The sequence below is a fragment of the Castor canadensis genome, chromosome X (genome assembly GCF_047511655.1).
Source record: "Castor canadensis chromosome X, mCasCan1.hap1v2, whole genome shotgun sequence".
NCBI classification, from domain to species: Eukaryota; Metazoa; Chordata; class Mammalia; order Rodentia; family Castoridae; genus Castor; species Castor canadensis.
Genome location: NC_133405.1, coordinates 66,386,152 through 66,401,868, shown reverse-complemented (window position 1 = coordinate 66,401,868; position 15,717 = coordinate 66,386,152).

Sequence of the window (15,717 nt, the reverse complement as noted above, 5' to 3'; positions counted from 1 at the left end):
TGGCTATTCTAACAGGTGGAATCTTAGTATGGTTTTCATTTGCATTTCCTTTATTGCTAGAGATGGTGAGCAGTTTTTTCATGTGTTTTTTTGCCATTTGAATTTCTTTTTTTGAGAAAGTTCTGTTTAGTTCACTTGCCCATTTCTTTACTGGTTCATTAATTTGGGGAGAATTTAGTTTTTTAAGTTCTGTATATATTCTGGTTATCAGTCCTTTGATGTGTAGCTGGCAAATATTTTCTCCCTCTCTGTGGGTGTTCTCTTCAGTTTAAAGACCATTTCTTTTGTTGAGCAGAAGCTTTTTAGTTTTATGAAGTCCCATTTATCTATGCTATCTCTTAGTTGCTGTGCCACTGGGGTTCCATTGAGAAAGTCCTTGCCTATACCTATTAGTTTCAGAGTATTTCCTACTCTTTCCTGTACCAACTTTAGAGTTTGTGGTCTGATATTAAGATCCTTGATCCATTTTGAGTTAATATTGGTATAGGGTGAGATACATGGATCTAGTTTTAGTTTTTTGCAGACTGCTAACAAGTTTTCCCAACAGTTTTTGTTGAAGAGGATGCTTTTTCTCCATCGTATATTTTTAGCACCTTTGTCAAAGACAAGTTGGTTATAGTTGTGTGGCTTCATATCTGGGTCCTCTTTTCTGTTCCACTGGTGTTCATGTCTGTTTTTGTGCCAGTACCATGCTGTTTTTATTGCTATTGCTTTGTAATATAGTTTGAAATCAGGTATCATGATACCTCTAGCATTGTTCTTTTGACTGAGTATTGCCTTGGCTATTCGTGGCTTCCTGTGTTTCCATACAAATTTAATGGTAGATTTTTCAATCTCTTTAATGAATGTCATTGGAATTTTGATGGGAATTGCATTAAACATGTAGATTACTTTTGGGAGTATAGACATTTTTACTATGTTGATTCTACCCATCCATTAGCATGGGAGATCTCTCCACTTTCTATAGTCTTCCTCAATCTCTTTCCTCAGAAGTTTGTAGTTTTTGTTGTAGAGGTCGTTCACATCTTTTGTTAGGTTTACACCTAGGTATTTGATTTTTTTGAGGCTATTGTAAATGGAATTGTTTTCATATATTCTTTTTCAGTTTGTTCATTATTACGGTATAGAAATGCTAATGACTTTTCTATGTTGATTTTATATCCTGCTATGTTGCTATAGCTATTGATGATGTCTAGAAGCTTCTGAATAGAGTTTCTTGGGTCTTTAAGGTATAGGATCATGTCATCTGCAAATAGGGATATTTTGACAGTTTCTTTACCTATTTGTATTCCTTTTATTCCTTCTATTCCTTCTTCTTGCCTAATTGCTCTGGCTAGGAATTTCAGTACTATGTTGAATAGGAGTGGAGATAGTGGGCATCCTTGTCTGGTTCCTGATTTTAGAGGGAACGATTTCAGTTTTTCACCATTAAGTATAATGCTGGCTGTAGGTTTGTCATATATAGCTTTTATAATGTTGAGATACTTACCTTCTATTCCTAGTTTTCTTAGAGCTTTTATCATGAAATGGTGTTGGATCTTATCAAAGGCTTTTTCTGCATCTATTGAGATGATCAAGTGGTTTTTGTCTTTGCTTCCTTTAATGTGGTTTATTACGTTTATTGACTTTCCTATGTTGAACCAACCCTGCATCCCTGGGTTGAAGCCTACTTTGTTGAGGTGAATAATCTTTTTGATGTGTTGTTGAATTCAGTTTGCCATTATTTTGTTGAGGATTTTTGCGTCAATATTAATTAAGGAGATTGGACTACAGTTCTCCTTTTTGCAGGCGTCTTTGCCTGGTTTTGGAATAAGTGTAATGCTGGCTTCATAAAATGTGTTAGGCAGTTTTCCTTCCCTTTCTATTTCATGGAACAGTTTAAGGAGGGTTGGTATCAGTTCTTCTTTAAAGGTCTGATAGAATTCAGCAGAGAATCCATCAAGTCCTGGATTTTTCCTTTTGGGGAGACTCTTGATTGCTGCTTCAATTTCATTTTGTGTTATAGATCTATTGAAGTGATTAATTTCCTCTTGGTTCAGTTTTGGATGATCATATGTATCTAGAAATCTGTCCATTTCTTTAAGATTTTCAAATTTATTTGAATATAGGTTCTTGAAGTAGTCTCATGATTTTCTGGGCTTCCATGGTGTTTGTTGTTATCTCCCCTTTTGCCTTCCTGATTCTACTAATTTGTGTTTTTTCTCTCCTCGTTTAGTCAGGTTTGCCAGGGGCCTGTCGATCTTGTTTATTTTTTCAAAGAACCAACTTTTTGTTTCATTAATTCTTTGTATGGTTTTTTTGTTTTCTATTTTGTTGATTTCAGCTCTTAGTTTAATTATTTCTCTCCTATTTGTTTTGGGATTTGCTTGTTCTTGTTTTTCTAAGAATTTGAGATGTATCATTAGGTCATTGATTTGGGATCTTTCAGTCTTTTTAATATATGCACTCATGGCTATAAACTTTCCTCTCAGGACTACCTTTGCAATGCCCCATAAGTTCCAGTATGTTGTGTTTCTATTTTCATTGACTTCCAGGAACTTTTTAATTTCCTCTTTTATTTCATCAATGACCCATTGTTCATTAAGTAATGAGTTATTTATTTTCTAGCTGTGTGCATGTTTTTTGTCTTTACTTTTGTTGTTGAGTTCTAGTTTTATTGCATTGTGATCAGATAGTATGCATGGTATAATTTCTGTTTTCTTATATTTGCTGAGGCTTGCTTTGTGCCCTAGGATATGATCTATTTTGGAGAAGGTTCCATGGGCTGCTGAGAAGAATGTATATTGTGTAGAAGTTGGATGAAATGTTCTGTAGACATCAAATAGGCCCATTTGATCTATTGTATATTTTAGATCTTGAATTTTTTTATTGATTTTTTGTTTGGATGACCTATCTATTGATGATAATGGGGTGTTAAAGTCTCCTACAACCACTGTGTTGGAGTTAATATATGCTTTTAGGTCTTTCAGGGTGTGTTTGATGAAATTGGGTGCATTGACATTGGGTGCATATACATTGATGATTATTATTTCCTTTTGGTCTATTTCCCCTTTTATTGGTATGGAATGTCCTTCTTTATCTCGTTTGATCACTGTAAGGTTTGAAGTCTACTTTGTCAGAGATAAGTATTGCTACTCCTGCCTATTTTCAGGGGCCATTGGCTTGGTAAATCTTCTTCCAGCCTTTCATCCTAAGCCTATGATTATTTCTGTCAGTGACATGGGTAAGCAACAAATTGTTGGATATTCCTTTTTAATCCAGTTTGTCAGAAGGTGCCTTTTGATGGGGGAATTAATTCCATTAACATTAACTGTTAATATTGATAGGTGTGTGGTGATTCCTGTCATTTATTTGTCTTAGTTGTTTGAAGGTTTTTTTGTGTATACCTAAGTTTAGGTTACTCTCTACTTTCTTGCTTTTTCTTTTCCTTTGGTTTGGTGCCACCTGTCCTTTCATGGTTATGTTGGGTTTCACTTTCTGTGTGCAGAATCCCTTGAAGAATCTTTTTTAGTGGTGGCTTTGTGGTCAAATATTGTTTTTGTTTCTGCTTATCATGGAAGACTTTTATTGTTCCATCTATTTTGAATGATAGTTTTGCTGGGTAGAGTATCCTGGGGTTGAAGTTATTTTCATTCAGTGGCCAGAAGATCTCACCCCACGTTCTTCTTGCTTTTAATGTTTCTGTTGAGAAGTCTGCTGTGATTTTGATGGGTTTACCTTTGTATGTTATTTGCTTTTTCTCTCTTACAGCCTCCAATATTCTTTCCTGAGTTTTTGTACTTGTTGTTTTAATAATGATATGTCGTGGGGTAGTTCTATTTTGATATGATCTGTTTTGTGTCCTGGAGGCCTCTTGCATCTGTATGGGAATATCTTTTTCTAGATTTGGGATATTTTCTGTTATTATTTTGTTGAATATATTACGCATTCCCTTTGCTTGCATCTCTTCTCCTTCTTCGATGTCCATGATTCTCAAGTTTGGTCTTTTGATGGAGTCGGTGAATTCTTGCATTTTCTTTTCACAGGTCTTGAGTTGTTTCATTAATAGTTCTTCGGTTTTTCCTTTAATTACCATTTCATCTTCGAGTTCTGAGATTCTGTCTTCTGTTTATTCTATTCTGCTGGATTGACCTTCTGTTTTGTTTTGCAATTCTATTTCGTTCTTTTTTATGAGGTTTTCCATATCCTGGGTGGTTTCCTCTTTAATTTTGTCTATTTTCATCCTGAGTTCATTTATCTGTTTATTAATCATGTTTTCTGTTTCACTTTTGTGTTTGTACAGTGCTTCTATGGTTTCCTTTATTTTTTCTTTTGATTTTTCAAGTTCTCTATTTTTGTTCTCTTGGAATTTCTTGAGTGTCTCCTGTACATTTTGGTTGACCATATCCAGTATTATCTCTACAAAATTCTCTTGAGTACTTGTAGTATGTCTTCTTTTAAATTATTCTTGTGGGCTTCATTGGGTTCTTTGGCATAGTTTATCTTCTTTTTGTTGGAGTCTGGATCTGAGTATCTGTTTTCTTCACTTCCCTCTGGTTCTTATAGTAATTTTTTGCTCTGAGGCAACTTGTTTCCCTGTTTTTTCTGTCTCCCCATCCTTGCCCTTAGTATTGTTATTGTTCCTGTACTGTGTGCAATTAAGTATTTTCTGGCTTGTAATAATAGCACTAGTGATATTTAGAATGGAAGGGTGAGAGGGGATGGAAAGCAAAGAAGTTAAAGGAAAAGGGAAAAACAAATAATCAAGTAAAAAAAAACAAAACAAAGAAATAAACAAAAAAATGTTTCAAAGATATAAACAGGGAGATACAGTGTACTAATCAACCGTAAGCTGAAAAGGCATTAGAGAGGCAGAGAGAGGATTGAAAATAAAAAATAAAAAGAGTGAAAATAAGAATAAAAATAAAAAATAAATAAATGATAGAAAAATTATATATAAAATGAAATAAAATGAAACAAAATAAAAAATAAAAACCTCCAAGTTCAAATGCAATGAAATTTAGTCTTAATAATTTTTGTGTTCATCCCTCAGCCTGCAGTCCTGGAGATGGTGCCACAGATGTTGTTCTGTAGTTGTCTCATCAAAGGGGAAAAATAATGTAGAACAATACTGCACACACAAAAAAACCCCAGCATGGGGTTTCAGCATGGAGGTGTAGTTCGGTTGTTTTCTCATCAAATCTGGGGTGAGAGAAAAAAAGAGTCTGGAGACAGGTCTGTGAATGGCTATCTGTGGCTGTGGCTTGCCTGCCCACTGCTGTCAGCCTGCTGTTGCTGGCAGCGTTATTTATGCAGATCTCAGGAGTGAGCTTAAACTCCCCTGGCCCCACAGACTTTGTTTACTCAGAGTTCTCCTTTGCGCAAGCCGCTGCTACAAGCTTTCCCCTTTCTACACACACTGGGGGAGGTGACACTACACCTGCTTTCTCAGGCCTGCGTGTTTATTTACAGTTCATGTGGGAAGTGAGTCTTCCCAACTCTCCTGTGGAGTTTTCCTCCCTCTACCACTCTCACAAGCTTTCCTACTCCTGGTTGCTGGGTGCGTGCCCCTGCTTCTGCCAGAGCCTCTCCAACCAGGCCCAGCTTGTTTATTTATAGTTCCAGGAAGGATTTCCCTGCCCCCCTCTTCAGAGCTCAGGGCACCCTACCCGCTTTGCCACATGTCTTTATTGTTCTTATTGCTTATTACCCAGTTTTTCTTTTTTCCCCAGGTGGGGGTCGGTCTGTCCAGGGGGCTATGCTGATCTGGCCCAGGGTTGTCTGTGGAAGTACTGCATACCGCTTAGCTCACCTTGTCCGCATCTTCCCAAGCCATCTGAGCACCGGTGTCTGGCAGCCTGGGGGCCCTCCTGGTTTCTCTGTTTAACATGAAGTGGAGATTCTCTATGTAGGCTGGAGGCATGGAGGGGTCAAAGTTTTGCCTTTTCTCTGTGGCCTTGCCTGCAAGGTGTGTCTCCAGCCTTTCTCCAGGATTTCACTGTAGGAGGCATGCTTTCTGCTTCCTCCCTCTAGCCACCATTTGGAATCCCACCCTGTATAGCTACTTTAATGAAACAAAAGTGTGCTGGGCACCATTGGCCCTGACTCAGGAAGAAGATATAAGGAAGATCATGGTTGGGCAAATAGTTTGTAAGAATGTATCTCAAAAACACCTATCACCTGTTTTAGTTCTCTTTGTTTTGTTTCATGATTTGTAATGTGTTCAGATATACTACCTCTTCTTTAACCACTGTAATACTTTGTATTTCCCACAAAATTTAATTTTACCTAGATTCTGAAGTTTATTGGCATGAAGTTATACAGAGTACTGTTTTTAATTTCCACAATGTCGTTATATCTTTTGAGTGATTTCTTCTTTTCAGACTGCTTATCTTGTATTTATTCACCTTTTTTCTGGTACTGGAATTTGAATTCATGGGCTTGAGAGCTTTCTAGGCAGGTGCTGTACCACTGTAGCCACCCCATCCCTTATTAACATTTCATATTGGTCCAATTTGTCAAAAGTTTCCAATTTATTGGATGTTGGAAGAAATATGTTTGTTTTCATTCTTTGACTCTGCATTTTAATTATTGTTTATATTTTAAAATTTTTATACTCATATTTGTTCATTTACTAATTTCATTCATACATTGGCTTGGCTATTTCCTTCTGAATATTTCTTTGGTTAAATACTAAAGATTTGCTAAGTAATTCTCTGATTCCTAATATTTGAATAGATTTTAATTGTTGAAGAAAACTCCAGAAGAGATTTATGTACTATAGCATGTAAATTAATAGGTCCATGTCAATTCATTTTCCATTGTTATTAGTGGATTTTAATTTTTTTTCTATTTTTGGAAGCCCTGAGATTTTTCTCTATCTTCAGTGGTTTAATACTGTTCCCTTCTTAGCATGGTTTAGCATAGTTTTATCTTCTTTTACTCTGCTTCAGCAGTTTACATTCTGAAGACATCACTTCATGGATATTTTCAACTGTATTTCATTTAGTGCTTGTTTTATTATTGCTGTTCAGCTGTTCTAAATTTCCTTTCAAATGAAATTTGGGACTTTTTATATTATTCATACATATCTTTTAAGTCTTCTCACATATTCCAGTGTGTGATGTTTTTACTCAATGTGTTGTGAGAGCTTTTTAATATCATTTACTAATAAACTTAGTCACTTCTTAGCTGTATCTATTCAATTAAACCCATTGATTAAGCACCTAATAATATTTGCTTTATTTTCAAAATACTATTTTTATGGATGTAAAACCCAAATTTCTCTAATGATATTCATATACTTGTTTTAAAAGAGGCTCTTAATAACTTACCTTTTCCTTGGATATTTGATTTTTAGCTACTTCAGTTTGAAGCCTATTTTTCACTAATTTTTTTTATTCAAACATTTGGAAATTTTTATTACAAAACCTTTGCATTTGCTAATTTTTGCACATATGTTCATATTTATTATCATTTCTAAGCTGCAGTATACCTTCAGCATTTATACTGATCTAGACCTTATTTTCAGGTGGAATGTCTTGGTAATTTGTTTTTTGATTATATATATTCTGAATGTATTGGTTAGTAGCCACATGGACTATTGCCATATATATGTGCTCTATACAATGTCACTCACACTTTCTGTCATGAAAACACACACACAAATAAACAAACACACACTATTGTAGTTCTAGATGCAATAAAAAACACCATAATTTGGTTGCTTAAATATAAAAATTTGTTCTACCTTTCTAAAAAGTGGAAATTTGAGATTAGGTTGCTGGTATAATCAGGTTCCAGTGAGGACTCTCTTCCTAGCTTGCTAGTAGCTATGTCTTCTCATATAGTATTTCCTCAGTGCATGTGGAAAATCTTCTTAGGCCACCATCCCTACACTTATGAACTCATTTAACATTAATTACTTCCTAAGAGCCCTACATCCAAATATGCTCAGATTGAATGTTAAAGCTTGAACATAATAGATTTGATAGTACATAATTGTATCTATAGCCCACACACATGCACACATACACATATACACTATATGTTTTTCTTCTCAGCATAAAAAGGAAGAATATAGGGGATACACTCACAGCAATTCAAAAAAAATTCTCAATTTGAAATTTCTAACAATTGTCCCAGTCTTTTCTACTCATCTTATATGTTTACTCTCAAGAAGTAACTTCAGTGAAACCTGTCCTTGTTTATACTGTTTGATTCCTCACAATTTATTTACCATTAATTCATTGGATATTATTCAAAATGTCAGGTCCACTGATATTTATTATTTCTTTCATAAGCTGTTACTCTTTATTTGTGTGCATGAATATTGTCATCATAATCCAGCTATATAATTTGATTGGTGAATAATCTAAAATAAACTTAAAATGAATCTATCAGTTTCAACATAACCTTGTTGTCAGATGATAAATTAAAATAATTTGGGCACTTCTAGGATGAAAATAAGATACAAGGGTCATGGAATCTCTAAAAATTCAGTGTCTGAAAACATACAAGGGCTATTTTTAAATTTTTTTTTTCTTTTATTCATATGTGCATACAATGTTTGGGTCATTTCTCTCCCCTTCCCCTGTCCCCTCCCTTCTCCCCTGCCACCTCCCTCTTCCCCCCTCACTACCAGGCAGAAACTATTTTGCCCTTATCTCTGATTTTGTTGAAGAGAGAGTATAAGCAACAATAGGAATTGATGAAGAATTTTTTGCTAGTTGAGATAAGGATAGCTATACAGGAAGTTGACTTGCTTTGCTTTCCTGTACATGTTTGTTACTTTCTAAATTAATTCTTCTCACACTAACCTTTTCTCTAGTTCCTGGTACCCTTCTCCTATTGGCCTCTGTCACTTTAAAGTATCTGCTTTAGTTTTTCTGCATTGAGGGCAACAAATGCTATCAGTTTTTTGGGTGTCTTATCTAACAAGGGCTATTTTTATTACTAATTTTTATGCTGTTTACTTATACCTTTTCCTTTCATCAAATAAAAATAATTGGTATTACATTCTTTTGAGAAGGAAGTTCATATTGAATTTGTTTATTGCAGGATATTTTCTCTCTTCTGAGCTTTGGTGGCTGTCAGAAACACTGGATCAATGTGAGTAGAAGCTCATGCATCAATTTGTTTATCAGCAAACATACATAAAATATTTCTCTTCTATATGTCACAGTGTCATGCACTGGTGATAAAATGATGGTTATGAGGTCATCAAGGACATCAATATTTTTATTCTTATATGAAAACAATTTTGTAGAGATATTTTATATACTATTGTGCATAGGATACAATATTCAAAATATTAGAGTGAGAATATTCTAAACAAAACAAAAAAAATTAAAGGTTGCTGCAATTCCTTGTGGTATATTCAGAGCTATAAATTTATGTATATCTTCTGAGTATACTCATAATTTAGAAAAAGATTTTGAAAGGATTATTTGAAGTGGAATAAAAATCCTTGATAAATGTTAACTGTCTTCATGTATGGAAATGTTACAATTAAGCACCTTTGTATGATTGATTTATGCTAATAAAATAATAAAACCAATATGCATAAGTTTTTAGTATGTTCACTTGTACAAACACAGTAATCTAAAGATAATTAATATTTCTTTTCAGTTGGATGGACTTCTAAAAAACTCTTTTACAGTCAACTTACTCCATCAACAAAGTCCCAAAAATAAACTTTTAAAAATCTATTGTAAGACCTGTCTGTATTTTGGATTTGAAAAAAATGTTTACCCATTAAGTAACTATCAGTGTGCTGATAGTTTCCTTCATGAGAAAAGGGAGCCAGTTTTTAACTATAAAGGAAAAAAAGTTAAAGAATGACTTAAGTATCATAGAATCAGACAATATATGTTTTTACCTTTAGCTGGATTTATTTATTTAGTTTTCCTCCATCCAATCAGCCTTGCTATCTGATTTATCTGAAGTATAACCTATAACTTTATGATGGATCAGGATAACATTTGTTTCATTTCCAGGATTCTCCATTTCAGTTTTTGGTACATGTTGATTTTTAGTTTTGTGCAGCAGAACCCCTTTTCTTACCAATATTAGTCAAGGGCACACAAAAAAGAAAACTTTAGACCAATGTCTCTGAAGAACATAGAGGCAAACATTCTCAACAAAATAATATGAAGTATTTTGATATTTCATTGATATTTTTATTGATTGTTGAAATACTATTTGAATTTAAAACATTAAATCAATTTTTTTATTTTAGAAAACAATGGACTTCATTATGTTGTTTTTACATTTCCACAGTGCAATTAAGTCCTATTTAATGCTCATCACCCTCTCTTCTTCCCCTTCCCTTTCCTGCCCTCTCCCAAGCCCTCTTGAATGTCCCATCTTTTTGTTTGCTTGTTATAGACCTAGATTAAAACTATGAGATAAAATATATGATATTTTTCTTTCTTAGTCTTGTTTATCTTGCTCACTATGATGATCTCCAGTTGCATTCATTTTCCTGCAAATGCATGATTTCATTCTTCTTTATGGATGAATAGTAATATGTGTTTATCCATCCATGTGTTGTTGGATACTTAGGGTAATCCAGAACTTTTCTATTATGAATTGTGATGCAATAAAGATGGTGTGTGGGTATTTCCATTTTAACTTAACTTTGATCTCTTTGGGTATATGTTCAGGAATGTTATAACAGGATTATATGGTAGTTGTATTTTTAGTTTTCTGAAGAACTCCATTTTGATATCCATAGTGACTGGACTAGTTTGCATTCCCCCCAGCAGTATGTAAAGGTTTCTTTCCCTGGAATGAGATAGAATTTCAATGCAGTTTTAATTTTCTTTCCTTCATAGCTAAAGCTGTTGATCAATTTATCATGCATTTACTAGCCAATGGAATTCTTTTTTGAGAACAGTCTATTCAACTCATTTACCCATTTATTGATAGGATTATTTATTCTACTGGTATTTAAATTTTTGTTTTTAAATTTTTATTATCACAAGTTGTACAAAGGTGTTTCATTGTAATATTTTCATGTGTGCATATAATGTAATTTGATCAAATTTACTAATTTAACTCTCAGAATTTTTTATATTATAGGCATAATTTCTACCACTTGATATTAAAGGAATGAAATATTTACTAAGAATATTATGTAGATAAATATAATACTAAATTTGTTCAGTATATTCTGAAAATAATAATAATCACATACATGACAAGTGGCAAGTTGGTATTAGAACACATCTGAAATCCAATTGAAAGTGCTTTACCTATCAAAATTTTAGATTTGGTAATTAGATGAACTCATCCCATCAGTTTTATATGGGTTATTTAAAAACAAAATTATATGCAGATTTTACAAATAAAGGGAGATCATACATAAGTGATGGAGTAAAAGAACAAGTGAAAATGAAGCTGAAATCAGGAGGTAGTAATGTTGGCAAGATGACAGAGTAGATTCCAGACTTCATTGCTAATGCAAAGAATAACAGGATATCTATCGAGGAACAAAATGAGATGTAAGAAAGCTCAGCTCAGAAGTCCACTTAAGAATCTTTTTCAACATAGTGAACAAAACGTCCAAGTATAACTACACAAAAAGGATAAGACAAATCAATTTTTTTTTGCCCACTTGATCACTGCCAAGTGAGTTCCTCTTGTGGAGAAAAGGACAACAGGTAAGCAAGTAGCTTTCCCAGCAATTGGAACACTATCTCAAAAGATTCACTTTAGGTTCAAGTCACACCTGTTGAGATGGTTATAATAAAAAAGTCAAAAGATAAGAATGGGGACAAAGCTGAGTTCTTGTTCATTGTTGATGGAAATGTGTATTACAAGAGTCATTATGGAAAACAATATAGACCATGCTCAAACATTTAAATAGAACTGTCATATGATGATCCAGCTATCCTACTGGCTAGGAATTCATAAAAAGGAAAATAAGTGTCTTTTGAAAACGTACCTGGGCTAGGATGTAGCTCAGTGGTAGAGTGCTTACTTAGCATATACAAGGCCCTGGGTTTGATCCCAGCCCCCCAAAAAAGAAAAGACAAAGAAAAGAAAACATATATGCACTAACATGTACCATGCATCATTATTCATAAAATCTAGGGTATAGAAAAAAATGGAAAAAGAAAATGTAGCATGTGTATGTATTCATGTAAAGAGGGCTATATAGTCAACCTTAAAAAGAAGAAATCCCTTCCATTTGCAACAACATGGATAAACCTTGATGATATTATTCAAAATAAAATAAACTAGACATGCTAAAGCAAATACTACATAATCTTACTTTTATATGAAATCTCAATCAATTTATAGTAAAAGAATATGGAACACTGGATATGAAGGAATAAAGGATTGGTGGGGAGAAGTTATGGTATTTTTCAGAATTTACAAAGCATCTGTTATAAGAGCTACAGTACAGCATGATGGCTATATAAATCATAATGTGTTGTGTACTTCATTAATAAGAGAGTAGATTTCAAATGTTCTTACCACATGCAGAAAAAAGGTGGCTATATGAAGTGATGAATATGTTAATTATTTTGAACGCAGTAATCATTTTACAATGTATCCATGTATCAAATATAAGAATGTACACTATCAATGTGTACAACTTTTAATTGCCAAAATCTGAATAAAATGAACAATGAAAAGAACATGAGAAGCAGGGCACTTGTGGCTCATGCCTATAAACCTAGCTACCCAGGAGTCAGATATCAGGAGGATTGTGGTTTGAAGTTAATCTGGGCAAAGAGTTCACAAAACCCTACCTCGAAAAAACCCACCACAAAAAAGGTGTGGTGGAGTGGCTCAAGATTCAGGCCTTGAGTTCAAGCCCCAGTACCATAAAAAAGAACATGACCACAAAATTAAAATCAAATCTTTATTAATGTTATATTGTATTCTACAATAGACTTGTGGAAATGTTTTAGTGATTTTTGTAACATACCACTGAATCTACTGAGAAAATCAGGATATTTCAGATTTATGTGTTTAAGTGATTTATTATAATAAGCAGTGTTTTTAAAAAAACTGATAGATATGATAGTGTCATATGTGGGCAAGTACCAGTAAATATAGCATTGGATTATGACAGTAAAAGAACAAGAATTGCTAGTATCATGTAAAATACTTAGCAAATATTAACAATTAAAATAAAATGTTAACTCAATAAAATGTGGCAATAAATCAACAAATTATATACCAATGGCATTAATAGCAAATAATGGCGTATATATACACACAGATATAATTGAATTTCTTCAACTAATGGAGTATTGTGTAGAGAATTGGTGTACTATGGTAGTTAAGCACCTGACTGACTTTGTAATAAGAATAATCAAAGCAAAACAAACTCTGTTTAAATCTGAGAGCTATCAATTCATAGCAGTTTGTTTTTAAACAAATTATACTTCCTAACTTCATTTCATAATTCCATAAAATTGGACCACTGATTAAAACTACTTTATCATGATATCTTAGGAGTTAAATACCATACCTCCAAAATACTTGAACATTCCTTTGTGCATAACAAGATTCATTAAACACCTAAAACCAACTCATGATATCTTAATGGCATCCATTGCTTTGGTTAATAAATTTTGTGAAAATTTTTTAATGTACTCTATCCCCAAAAACTCAGCTCTATTCTATAGGAATTTTATTTAGATAAATTTTCTTCATTCTTCATTCACACTGATTAATATTATAAAATTAAAAATAAGTGTGTAAAAAAACAGTATATTCTATTAAGTATGCATGTTGATTCTTGATATTCTAAGATAAAAGAGATACTAGCTATAGAACTTCTACCCCATTGCCTACACTATACAACCAGCAGTCTGCTCACCCTTAGGGGAAAGTATGACCCAAACTGTTTACCACAAACACTGCAATTACTTGACTCAAATAACATAGATGTTTTTTGCCTGTCCATTTTCATAGAAGTTTTACTGAACTATAATTGACATATACAGTATACTCTAAACAATACACATTGAATTGTATGATTTTCTAACTCTTTATACACATACTTCAAATCTATCACCACAATTCTGAAGAATGAGCCCTATCCTTCATGCTCAAAAACATTCTCAGACACTTTTTCAAACACTTTTCTGAACTCCTCTCACTCCCCATACCCAAGAAAGCACTAATTCTTCATTACTACCATTTAGATTGCATTTTCAAAGTTTTATATAAATGTATAATGTATGCTGTTTTTGTCTTCCTTGTTTTACTAAACATAATTATTGTGAAATTTACCCCACTTGCATGCTTCAATAGCTCATTTACATCCATTGTTAGGCAGCATATTATTTTATATATAATAATTGTTTATGCATTCATCTATTTATTGTATATTTAGTTTATTTTTAGTTTGGGGCTATTATAAAGATAACAACCAACTTATACGTACCATCTTTGTATGGAAACATGCTTTCATAGAAGTGAGTGTCAAAGAGTGGAATGGTTGTATTGCAGATGTATGCTTAGTCTTTTAAGAAACTGCCAAATTGTCCTTTTTAACAAGTATTTTATCCTGCTATTTTGCTGAAGCTGATTATGGTGTCTAGGAGGTTTTTGGTGGAGTTTTTCTGGGGTATTTTAGGTGTAAAATTATGTATTCTGTAAATAGAAATTGTTTGACTACTTCCTTTCCAATTTGTATTCCTTTTATTTCTTCTTCCTGACTTATTGTCTTGGCTAATTCCAATACTATATTGATTAGGAGTGGGGAGAGTGGGCACCCTTGTCTCATTCTGGACTGTAGAGGAAATATTTTCAATTTTTCTCCATTTAATATGATGTTGGCAATAGGCTTGTAATATTATTATACTGATGTATATTCCTTCTATTCCTAGTTTCATCAGAGCTTATTTTTTTTTTTGGTGGAACTAGGGTTTGAACTCAGGGCCTCACATTTGCAAAGCAGGTGCTCTACCAATTTAGCCACACCTCCAGTCCTCATCAGAGGTTTTATCATGAAGGGAAATTGAATTTTTTGAAGGATTTTTCTGCATATATTGAAACAATTGCATGGTTTTTGTCTTTGCTTCTGTTAACATGCTGTATTACATTTAATGATTTACATATGTTGAACCATCCCTTAATCTCTGTGATGAAACTGACTTGATATGCTGTTGAATTTGGTTTCCTGATTTTTTTATTGAGAATTTTTTTGTCTATGTTCATTAAAGAGATTGGCCTGTAATTCTCTTTTTTTGTTGGGTTCTTATCCAGTTTTGGGATGAGTATAATATCTTCATAGAATGAGTTTGACAGTGTTTCTTCCTTTTCTACTTCACAGAAATGTCTGAGGAATTTTGGTGTTAGTTCTCCTTTAAAGGTCAGGTAGAATTCAGTGGAGAATCCTTCGGGTCCTGGACTTTTCTTTTTTGGGAAACTCTTTATTGCTACTTCAACTTCCTTGCAAGTTATAGGTCTGTTCAGGTCATTAATATCTTCTTGGTTTAATGTTGTATGGTCATGTGCATCTAGATATTTGTCTATTTCTTCTAGAGTCTCCAATTTATTTGAATATAGGTTTTCAAAGTTCCTAATGATTTCCTGGATTTTCTTGGTGTTTGTTTTTGTCTCCCTTTTTTCATTTCTAATTTTGTTAATTTGGATGTTTTTTCTCCTCATTTTACTCAGATTTGCCAGAGGTTTGTTAATCGTGTTTATCTTTTCAAAGAACCAGCTTTTCATTTCATTGATTCCTTGTATGGTTTTCTTTGGCCT